Here is a 12,290-nt window from a genome sequence, read left to right as displayed (position 1 = left end):
TAAGACAGTCTTTCTGATATTATTTTGTTTTTTTCAAGTTTTAATAAAGTGTGTTTTAGGAGTTAACAAGGCAGTTAAGCTAATGGTAGTGTTAGTTCGATGGAAGGTCGCACACTAGTGCGTGTGATGCACTGTACGGCCCCACTGACATGCATTGTTACCATCACAATTACATGCCGCCATCATGGACATAAAGAGTATAGAAATGCATCAAGGCAGAGACCCCCCCCCCCCCCCCCTCTCTCTCTCTCTCTCTCTCTCTCTCTCTCTCTCTCTCAAACTCAGCTCAAACAGTAAAACTAAGCAGTGCTGATTAAATACAAACCCAGATTCTGTCACTGTGTTGTATATTAACTGTAAAATGAGACTGTTACCACCCAAATGCCCTTGTGTTACATGGACAAGCTCTTTTTATGACATAGACAGCCAGATTTATGAAAAGCCCATCTTTTCAGCTGTAAAATACGTCTTTAACAACATTTGCCATTTTCTTTTGAATGATTTAAATGACCATGGTTCAATGTCCTTTCTTTTCATAATTTTCTATGTGGTGAACATAGTGGAGCTAAAAAACCAGATATTACAAAAACAGACTCTACATTAAAGATCATGTTGCAAATCAACTTTATAAGGAGATATTTCGACAGTTAAACGTTTACAGTATCTTGAGCTGTCCCTAAGTGGCTAAAAAAAAATCACTTTATGAATCCAAGTAAATCCTTCAGTAATTACCACAGGGTCACCAAACACAACAAGCTGGCTTAACTTCTGCCATAAGACAATGTGGTAATAACTTTCCAGACATGTAAAATCCTGTTTCTTAGTATTGAAAGTATCTTTGTGCAGGGTTTTAGATCTGTACTGACCCGATTGAGTAGATCAGGTATCGGCCATGATGTGACCACTCCTGCTTAAAGGAACATTGTGTAACATTTTCAGTTGTTTATTGGCAAAAATCGATGTCTGCATTCATAAATATGTCATCACTGGTGTATTATTACCTCCATCAATAATCTGACTTATTCTCATAAAAGGAGAATTTCGGATTTGTTTGTACGTTGTGCAGGTAAGTCATCTGGGGGGTTCCATAACGTTTCGACATCTTGAAAATACATCCGCCAGCAAGGGACATACAGCCCCGCCTTCAACGTTTTTGTTGAGAGCCAGGCCTGCGCTGCGTGACTGAGAAGCCGAAGGAGAGGAGCAAGAGGCGCTTCGCTACTACCCCGGCACTACTGCAGCATAACAAAGTCCCACTCTTTGAGCATAATGCAGGATCATGCATATGCAGCATCACGGGAGACGCAATCCTCGTCGCCAAGAAAGCGCAAAAGGGAATCAAAAAGGCAACGTGACCGGCGAATTCAAAAAAACGAGGGTCAACATTGGGGTAGCCTTTCCCAGGTGGAGAGAGCTGCGAGGCGCTGTGAGTGTGCTATCCGTTTGAATGCAATATATGATTTCAATGTTAGATGGGAGAAATTCTTACACACTGTGGCTTTAAATAAAGCTTCTTCATCAGTGGCATTATACAAGTTGGTGTTTATGCTACAGTCATTTAGACACATGATGAACCACCATCTAGTGCCTCAGCTATCCTCAGCCTCATTTGCATCGAGAGTGTCGCACTGGCATCAGACTGAGACATAATGTAGGCAGATACCTTGAAGTAAAGTATGACTTGATAAAGAAAACGTCTAATTTGTGCATCCCTAAACAAAACTCTCAACATCAACTATTGTTTTACTCAGGCATGAGCACAGCGTCTGAAACAACTCGTTACCTCTGTCTGCGGGGAGTCAGTCTGCTAATTAATTCAGTAAACATCCTTTCAACTAACTCCACTGATTTGCAAAACATCAAAAAAAGATTTCTCTCTTTTCAATAAACTAGTGCAGGAGGGAAAGCTTCGACAGAAATTTCACCGTGTTCTGTGATCCCTCAACATGTCTTAAAAGGTAAATGTGAGCTGATGGTCCTGTGATGGAGGTCCAAGAGGGGTTTGGTAAACGAGTCCCAGTGCTGGCAGAGGCAGCCGACTGGCAGCTACCGCAATTCAAACATCCAGAGTGCTGCAGGGTTTCTGTTTTCAGAGCACATCAAACAGCTCAGGAGAAGAGACATCCTCGCGGACTCTCAGAAAAAAAACACACAGTGTCCCGGATGATGAGGTATTTATTTCAGCCGGGCAAAGTCAGAGAGATGGCTGGTTCAGATCTGATTCCTTCTGTTCTGTCAGCGCGGCTCTGAAACGAGCCCACGGTCTGAGGTTTATAGTGCAGGATGAGCTGAGCTCTCAGGACTCTCTGGGTGGGTGAAATGGGGGGAAGGTGGGGCTGAAATAAGAGAAGATGGAGCTGATGGCAGTGGGAACCTCAGTGCTCGGGTTTCACTGTTTCACCTCAACAGACCTGTTCAGTTACACCGAAGAGATGCAACTACTGCAGCACAGCCAACACATGGGTTTGATGCCCAGTGTTGGCAGCAGGATGAGTAAACAATATGCTGATGTAGCAATCACTAAATATTAATATCAATTCATTATTAATGTGGGTGCAACGTTATGTGGGGTCGATATTGTGCAGTTGTGTGGTCAACTGCTAATGCTGTTGACTACAGAGACAGACAAAAACTCTGCATACATAAAATTGTTTGCCAAATGTATTATCTTTGCATGTTTTATTCATTCATTTTGTTGTTATGTCTCATTTTCAAAAAAAAAAGTTTCTCTATCTGTTGGGTCACTCTGCCAAAGATAAAGACAGCAAAGGCGTTTTATTCCAGTGACAATATGAAGCCTGACCACAGATACACAAAATAACACTGTAAATATGCAAAGATAGTTTCTGGTTTGCAGCCGAGTGCGAACCAGGTGGGATGAGAGTCAGCACCTCCAAAGCCATGGCCTTGAGTCTGAATTGTTCAATCTGGGTTGGGAGACAGCTGACGCCTTAAGCGAGGGAGTTCAAGTATCGTAGGGTCACCGAATCAAAAACACAAAGTTACTTGGCCATAAAACATTTCTGATTCTGATTGTTTGTGTGACCAACAATCAAAAATCCAAAGACAAATGTAGAAGACACAGGAAACCACAAATTATTCACACTGACAAGCTGGAACTAGAGACTTCTTTCAAAGGATGACTCAAACCAATTAAATTGCCAGTTATGAAACCAAATAATTTTCCGTCAGTGGGCTACTCTATTAGGGGACTTATCTCTGCAGCTGTATTCTAGTACAAACTTTCCTGGCAACCCACTCCACAGCTCTAAAGATATTTCAACATAAAACAAAATGTTAACATCATGGTGGCACCAGAGGAAAAATTAACAGGATTTATTTGTCCTCTGGGGAACATGAATATCTGATTTTGTGCTGATCTACTGAGCAGACATTGACATATTGTACTGAGTAAGTGAAATCAAAACTAATCAAAACCGAGGCTGGAAAGCTTTCAAGAGACGCTATTTATCCTTATATACTTTATATTGATTGATAAACTATGGGGTTGGCATACAGAAGCCTGAGGGCAAAAATGTGGCCGTACTCCAAAAAAGTTCACGTTTTCAGACCAATTTTAAACTTTTAGGTCTAATTCATAAATCTAGAGTTGCAAATACGAAGCTGATGTAACTCTACATTGATAAATGGCCTTATATCTAAATTGAATAGCCTAATCAATACTGCAGAGAGAGGACTGCAAACTGATACTGTGCCTTCCTCTGTATAACGTGCCAGTTATAGATTATATTACGGTGATAAAATTAAGTTTTCATCCTCCACCTGTCATCTGTCTCCACCTCTCACAGCTGCTGAGCATCTGCTGTCCTGTGATGTAAAGTAATTAATTGATCATCAAAATACCTGTTGAGTCGTTTTCTGTCAGCTGGTGAATAAATCAATCAGGTAATTGCTCCGGCACTAAAATCTGAATGAGCATCGTCTGCTCTGGACATCACATAGTGAAATATCAGCTTTAGCGCTGGTATAAACAACAATATATTTCTAGTTGAATTATTCCTGTACTCAGCAGGGCTGAGCGTGGACACTTCCTGTGTCTGTCCTTTCAAATTAAAGTCCCACATGCTCCAGTCATATAGGTTTGGATTTATTTTGACAAGGCGCAGCTCCTAATAGAGTTTCAGGTTTGTTTATTTTTCTGTGACTAAGCGACTGGTGAAATCTTGCCGACTAATGACCTTTCTGGTCGACTAGCATTCGGTCGACTACCGGGGGGCAGCCTCAGTAAAAACACTGAATAAAGCAGTTTCATGTTGGAAAAAAAAAAATCAGTGTTTTCTGATTCTGCTTGTCACAGAGGGGCGGCTAACTATAGTGGCTGACACAAAAAATAAATGTCCTTATAGAGTGTGCCAGGGCTGACGTCGGAAGTTTAGCATCGCGCTGCTTCCCGGAAGAGAAAGTGAATGTGATTTTTGCATTGCAGTTTGGATTATGTCAGAAAATAAGCTCTGTGGCTAACACAAGTTTATGATACTTACAGGTTTTGTTCAGCGAGATAATCTTCACATATGAACACCTTTCATACCGCATTTGAAGCTTAAATTCGATCGCCAGAAGTAAAAAGCTAACGTTAGGCTTTAACGGACTACATGACTACTCCACGGTCGCATGACTCCTGACATCACCGCCACTAAGCTTTCAACTGATTTTGGCCGCTTTATTTTAAAAACATTGTATAATGGGGAAATCGGACTGTTTAAGCTAAATAAGAAGCTGTAATGGCGGACTGCCAGCACTCTCGCCTGTTCGGGGGTGATGACGTTTAATGTCCCCGACAGGGTTTGTAGTCGTATTGAGCAACTTGTTAGCAACCGCCTTTTTTACGACACGTAAAAGCTTCAAAATTCACAAGTAGGGTATTTACTGACGTGTTTTATGTCGTAGAACAAAACCTGAAACTCGCTTAAGCTTTTGTTAACCACAGACGTTATTTGAGGCATTTTACCAAAATCCCATTCAAAAACGTACTGACTTTTAGACGAGAGAACCGGAAGTGCTAAAAGCGCTAACGGAGTTCCGGGTTTACTGGCACGCTCTATTGGGTGCCAGAGTTTGGTTTGTCCATTCTAGGCTACTGTAGAAACATGATGGTACAATATACAGACTCTGTAGATGAGGACCTGCTCCCTGTGTAGGGTCACCTTATTTTCAGGTGATTATACACTTAAGAAAACATATTTATTATATTACACGTCTGCCAATATATCCCCCTAAAGCCGACACACTGGGGCTTTAATATAAATATATATTTGTACTTTTTTTATTAAAAAAAAAAAAAAAAAAACAGTGTGGAAACAGGAAAATGAACTAATTTCTTGTCACTTCAGTAACAGTGTGTTCACATGAGCTGTTTTCCATTTGCTTGTTTGGGTTGTTTATTTAGCTCTAACCAATCAGCAGCCAGTGATTGTTCCCTGACTTAATTTCCAGTCGACACTGAACCTGTCAGGTGTAACTGTGAAGAGTTTCCGTCTCTCTAAGTCGACTTCTGACAGCTTGTACAGCTGCGTCAGTCTCATCCACACTCGCTGCCTTTTTTTGTGGCGTCTTTTCTGCTGCTATTTTTTTCATAGATTTCATGAATTTAAGTTTGTGAGCAACTCAGAGATGTGGGCTCTGATTCAGAGGGTCTGGAAACAGGATATTTATCAGCCCCAGTCGTAAAGCATGCCCTAATCACCATGTCGAATCGAGTCTCAGCTCTGATGTTTCTCGCTGTTTACATTGGGTTAAATGAGGATTAAATGAAAGCAACTCAGGGGACACAGCAGTGACGGAGGCTCTCCTGTTCGGGGTTTACAGCCTGATGGGGGTGTTTGGTTGACAAACAGACAAGATGGTTTAAAAGACTGTCCCATAACCTAACTGTGTGTCTTCCTCAAGTGTCAGCAGGTATCATTTCCACCCTCCCACCCCGTCTGCTCCTGACAGACCACCACCTTCATGAGTCAAATTCAGCACAGCTCTGTAACTTGTTGACCATTAAAGCTGCTTCAGTTTCTGCTCTAACCTTACAAACACCCTGCTGTACGTCACCGGTGCAGGTTTCAGCTGGGGCGGGTGGCTCCTCTGAGCCAGAGCAATGTAAATAGAAACGGTAATTTGAAGCTAATGTTGGTCCGCGGCCACCTCGGGACCGGCTGCAGCCAGAAGTGTTGACGAGGATGCAGGAGCTTCACTTGTAAATGAGGATCAAGTGCGTACGTGACATTTTGTTTTCAATTAGAGTTGTCCGGTCCTGTGTAAGGAATACACAAATGTTTTCCTAATAGTAAATCTTCAGCACACACACACACACACATACACACACACTGAGAGGTGTGATCAGTGTGTTCAGGCAAAGTCCAGTTGTTTGATCCACCTGAAGGACTCAGACTACATCAGAGCTAGTAGCAGCTTTTCAGCCACAAACAATCATATGTTTGCTTTTCATTTCCTTACTCACAGTACAACAACTGCATAAATAAACTCCCACATTGGTTGATTGACACGACCAAGGACTTCCCTGTTGTGTATAATCTTTACTTTCTATCCATCCTGTCCTGTGAGGCAGCTCCAGGTTAGAAAAAATAGCTAAAAATAGTTTTGTATCTGCAGTTTTTGAGTGAAATGAGTGAATTTTTGAGAGCAGAAGACCTCTGTGGAGAATTCAGCTCTCTGTAAAAACCTCCTGAGAGTCTGGATCATAAAAAAGGTGCAGAAAAAAAAACACTTATTTGTGACGTCATTGTTTTTACCAGTTTTAATCACTGGCTCTGTTTGTTCTGGAGAGGAAGAGACCTCTGTGGATAATTCAGCTCCTGGTAAAAACCTCCTGAACAATGAGCGCTGAAGGAATTCTGACCAGGAGAAGTTTCAGCTGGTTGCAATCTGCACTCCTCACCGCTACACGCCACTACATCCCCCTAAATCTCAGACACTGTTCCTTTAAATGTCTGAACACAAGCAGCTGAAATCAAACTTTTCAAACCACGCCATATCTGTCCAAACATTCAAAGCCAGCTTTTGGTTTTTGACACATCCCCAGAGCTGCTATAGAACCCTGTGAGGTCAAGCTGCTTCCTGTGCAGGTGAACCTCTTCCTGCCACTGCCTCTCATTTCATACCAATCCTGAAATCATCAGTGAGTGCAGTTTTGATCAGACATGATCATACTGGTGATACAGAGTAATCAGGTCATGCATATTTCCTGTATGCATCCCGCTTTCTTTCAGAGTATTCCAGATAGCATATTTGGGTTTGTCATAAATGGAATAAGGTGTTTACATGCTCGAGCACATAAACAGGACACTCCATGTAGACACCCTCAGTGTAAACAGACAGGAGGTCAAATCAGTTTGACAGCACCCTTTGGTGCTGGGTGATGTAGAATTATCATTTTGATACCTAAAAATGAAACTGTGAATTTAGTTTTTTGGTAAAATCACATAGATTAAGATGCTTTCAAGGCTACTTTGATACAATACTGTGTATGTGTGCAGTGATTTTATGATTTATAGTTTTACAATTCAATGATCTTATGAATCAGATCTGTTTAATGTTCATTATATTTTCACGTGAAGCACGTGAAAACTGTTTTGAGAGCATATTTCTTGAACTGCAATCAAGAATAAAGTTTATAAGTAAAAACGTGATCATTTTGCTTATGAATCAGTCCTCTTTGCTTGCGAGTTAAAGTTTTGCTTGCAAGTTCAACTGCACTTTATGGGCGGGGCCTACGCTGATGTATGAGAGAAGAGTTTCTATTGGTGGGATTGACGTGGCTTCATACAGAGCGGGCTACACCCACGATTACCTCTCTCCCACTGGAAACGCTCGACAGTCGGCATTACTAGCTGCACCCCGGGGCATCGACGGTACTGACTGTTAGGCTGTAGAATAGTTCTGCCCTGGCTAAACAAACGCAATCTACATGCAGCAGTTCAAATAAAACATTTTTGCTATTATTAGTTATGTATTTACCTGCTCATTGATTTTCGCCACAGCTCCTGCACTGAATTCTCTGTGAACTACAGAACTCCCATGCTACTTTGCAAGCGGCCATTCCGATCGAGACTGGCCAATAGAGACGTGTCTTAAGGTGCGGACACACCAAACCGACATCAAAGAACTAGCGGCGACGAAAGCCAACTGTTGCGTCGTCTACGTCGCCTCACGTCGCCCTGTGTCAGTTACATTTGAACACACTACACGGACTACATCCGACGGCCAAGTAGCACGTACGTTCTGCGCCTGCGTGAGAGAGAGCGGAGTGAGAGAGTGGTACATCCTGTCAGCCAAGGGGTTTCCTATCTGTGCAGCCGAGCACCGCAGCACCTCCACAGACTATTACATCCAGACGGTCCCGGTGTTTCCTCCTCAGGCTCCACTTCACTCAGCTGCCCGATAAACCCGCTGCTTCTTCCCACTTTAACCTGAATAACAAACCAGGGCTCGGTGCTCCGGTTGGATCCAAACGGAGAGCCGGGGCTAGCTCAGAGACTAGCGGAGGCTAACTGGCTGTGCTTCCCTCCGGTCATGCTGCAGCTAACGCTCCACTAGCCGCTCCCAGCTAGCTCCGGTTTGTTATTCAGGTTAAAGTGGGAAGAAGCAGCGGGTCTGTGGGGCAGCTGAGTGAAGTGGAGCCTGAGGAGGAAGCACAGGTTAGCCCCGGTTTCACTACAGGCAGATTCACTCGCTACAGGGGCGAGGAAATAAAACCTGAACAGCCAATCAGAGTGATCTCTCTCACCGACAAGCTGCGCCGCAGATTTGACATGCTCAATCGGCCGAAAAGCCACCGACACAGGACACAACGCAAAAACTAGGGCAACAGACGCTCACCGACGGCCCGCCTTTGGTCGATGGCCGACCGTCAGTTTGGTGTGTCAGGACCTTTACAGCTTTCAGTTTAGGCCACGCCCACCAGGTTCCACTTTAACTTGCAAAAGTTTTTGACTTGCAAATGAAAAAAAATGACTCGCAATCAAAACTTTAGGATCTGCATGTTTTAATCAATCATATTTGCAATATTGATACTTTTGCTCTCAGATATTTTTTTGATTGCAAAACCTACTCTGTTTGATTGAATAATAAAGAAACAAATGTAGCTCCATACACTTCTTGTAATGGAAGGTAGGGATAGACAGATATGGATTTTTTTTAGGGCCGATGCCAATACCGATTTTTTTCCATCACCCTTAGCCGATGACCGATTATGGACTGCCGATTTTCTTGAGCCGATATTTGGGGCCGATACTGCTTTTGCTCCCTCAATTTACATAAAAAAAATGACACAATGATAACAAATATTACAGGTCTCAAGTTTAAAATAAGAAACATTTATTGAACAGTAAAAAATACTAAAACAAGATGGAAAGTTGAGGTAGAACAGGTAGAATATTATTATTATTATTATACATTCAAATAAAAAAAAGAGTTCAGTGCTCTTAAATCTTCCAGTAATGTCTTTATAAAATAAACAAATATTTAAGCTGAAGCATAAATAAAACAACAACTACTGTACACAGTAGGATTCGCTGCATGTGCGCTGCAGGGTCTTCCGGCAACACAGAGCTGCCCGTGGATGCCTGTCTGTAAATCATGCCAGGGAAAAATAAATCCGCGAACCCACGCGCGTATCGGCCGATGCCGATACAAGTAAAAAACTCAAATATCGGCCCGATATATCGGCCGGCCGATGTATCGGTCTATCCTTAATGGAAGGTGCTACATAAATAAAGTTTATTGTTATTAAAACATTGTTGTTAGTTGCTGCTATCACTCTGTCTGTCCATAGTGTGAAGGCATCTGTTCTTTGCGTGAACACAGGAGGGCAAACAGGAGCGAGGGGGACAAACCCACAGCTCCTCCTCTGCCAAACTACATTCCAAAAATGACCTATTGTAGAAAGCACACATTAAACTTTACTATGACAGTGTTATCATGTTATTATGGGATATATATGTGTGTGAACATGAACCCTACAGTCACACACTCCTGTGTCCACTGGTGTAAATGTCCACTGAAAACACCACCAAACTGAACTGGTGTTACTGTCAAGTTATTTTGTTTTATGGTGCAGGGTGAAGGCTTCAGACAAGGTGATGAGTGATACATGATTCAGGGTGCAGGTGCATGATGGGAGCCCACCTGTACTCCTGAATGACAGCAAACAAACTGCAAATGGAAGCAAGATTCCACTAACAGGTAGACTCACCTGTCACCTGTAACACCAGCTTCTGTCTCACAGGAAATTATGTGCTGTCTCTCAGAGGGACATCATTTCAGTTTAAATTTGAAAAGACACGTTGAGGACGGTGAGTGGGTGCACGCGGGGTGCACGGAGAGAACGAGGAAAACTTGGTCCCCTCGTCAACAGGACTTTGGTTCACTCACACATGTAACACACACACACACACACACACACACACACACACAAAGCTGAAGTTAACCGAGCCGTGCGGGACAGCAGCGGCCGCCCGCTCATCCCTCCTCTCCCTCCGCACCGACAATCTGTCACAAAAAGCGGACACTTACCTTCACCGACAGTCCGTTCAGCACCGGAGGAGGAGGAGGAGGAGGAGGAAGCTCGGCGGTCAGCGTGTCCAAAAAAAAAAAGCCTCCAAGAAAACACTTTGTTTGTGTTGTTTTTGTTTCCCGTGACAGAAATTAAGTCCCGTCCTGGTGTCGCTTTGTATCCGGACTCACAACGTGGAGTGGAAGCTGGTGGCGGAAGCGGCGGCGGCGGCAGCAGCGACGGTCTCCGGTCAGCCTGCTGTCAGCGCTCAGCGCAGGGGGGAGCGGAGGTTGCGGCTGCGCATGCGCCCACTGACTGCTACTGCGAAACGAAGATCGTCTAATGGCAAGATGGATCACGTGGATGTGTTACAGACATGAGGTCTCATTCTCAGTGAGAGCTTTTAGTAATTAGTTTTTTTTTTCTGATTTGAGGGGATGGAGGCAGGGGCGTGAATATAGACTGTGCAGGCAGTGGGGCCCCTGGGGTGGAGGGGCCCCTAGGGATCACCACCTTGGAAATACACGTGTGTGCAAGGATACATTTTTTTTCTTTTAAAGAGAATATTATCAATTTAAAATAATGCTGTTTTCTATATATGTCCTCAAAAAAGACAAACCCATCTGCGTCAAGGGTTTTTTTTTTTTTTAATAGTCAGTAGCTGGCCTCGTGTCACCAGGCTCTTCACGTAAAGTGAAGAGCCTGGTTTCTATTCACTCTGGTTCCGGTCTAGAGAGCGGATCCGGAATTCACCAAATTCACCAAAGTAGAAGTGTTCACCAAAGTAAAACTTTAAATTCTGGCGCACCATCGATCTGGGGTGATGAGGGGTGTAAGAAAATTGATTAACTTAATGGCTTGGGGCTTTTCTTGTAAATTATATTCTTTAAATTAAAAAGTTTCACCGCATTTTTATTGGCTTGGTGCTTTTATTTTGACGGAAAGGTGCATCCATCGAATTCCGGATCCTATCTCACTCGCCCTGGTTCCGGTTCCTTACCAAAACGGCCACTAACGGCCCCAGACTAGTCAGTAGCTATCTAAAACAAAATTATACGCTTTTTCTATATAAACTATAAAATATATAAATAGACTAAACTATTCAATTAAATGATTATTTTTACTTGATTACATTCCATGACTTTTCCAAAACTTTTAATCCTTTTTATTAATCCCAGGACTTTTCCAGGCCTGGAAAATGTGATTGTGCAATTCCATGACTTTATCAAGGTTTTCCATGACCGTGGGAACCCTGAGGAGGTAGATTTTGAAAAAAAAGATGTCCTAATATTCAATTCAATTCAATCCAGCTGACACTGGGTGAGAGGCAGGGTTCACCCTGGACAGGTCACCAGACTATCACAGGGCTGACACATAGAGACAGACAACCATTCACACTCACATTCACACCTACGGACAATTTAGAGTCACCAATTAACCTGCATGTCTTTGGACTGTGGGAGGAAGCTGGAGCACCTGGAGGAAACCCACGCTGACACAGGGAGAACATGCAAACTCTGCACAGAAGGGCTCCTGCATCCGAGATCGAACTAGGAACCCTCTTGCTGTGAGGCGACAGTGCCACCCCTCAATTCAATTTGGTTTTCATATCACAAAACATAATTTGCCTCAGAGGGCTTTTCAAGATAAGACACACTCTGTCCTTGGACCTTCGCTTGGGATAAACTCCCCCAAAATACCCTTGAACAGAAAAACGATGTTAGATCTCTCTAGAAGAGCAATCGATGAGTGCTAAATGGGAACATTG

General features: G+C 43.1%; 1 protein-coding gene across 2 annotated transcripts in view; it reads right to left on the bottom strand.

Annotated features, from left to right (window-relative positions):
* Positions 1-10,792, bottom strand: part of LOC117252484 (spermatid perinuclear RNA-binding protein-like) — a 150,687-nt gene extending 139,895 nt beyond the window's left edge. For both annotated transcript variants that reach the window (XM_033619443.2, XM_078171180.1), the window contains exon 1: positions 10,543-10,792. The gene's annotated coding sequence lies outside the window, so the exon portion shown is untranslated. The remainder of the gene's footprint in view (positions 1-10,542) is intronic.
* Positions 10,793-12,290: the final 1,498 nt, after the last annotated feature.

This window comes from Epinephelus lanceolatus, chromosome 9 (genome assembly GCF_041903045.1).
Source record: "Epinephelus lanceolatus isolate andai-2023 chromosome 9, ASM4190304v1, whole genome shotgun sequence".
NCBI classification, from domain to species: Eukaryota; Metazoa; Chordata; class Actinopteri; order Perciformes; family Serranidae; genus Epinephelus; species Epinephelus lanceolatus.
Note: the sequence above shows the minus strand (reverse complement) of the source record. Positions and strands in the feature narration are given on the sequence as shown.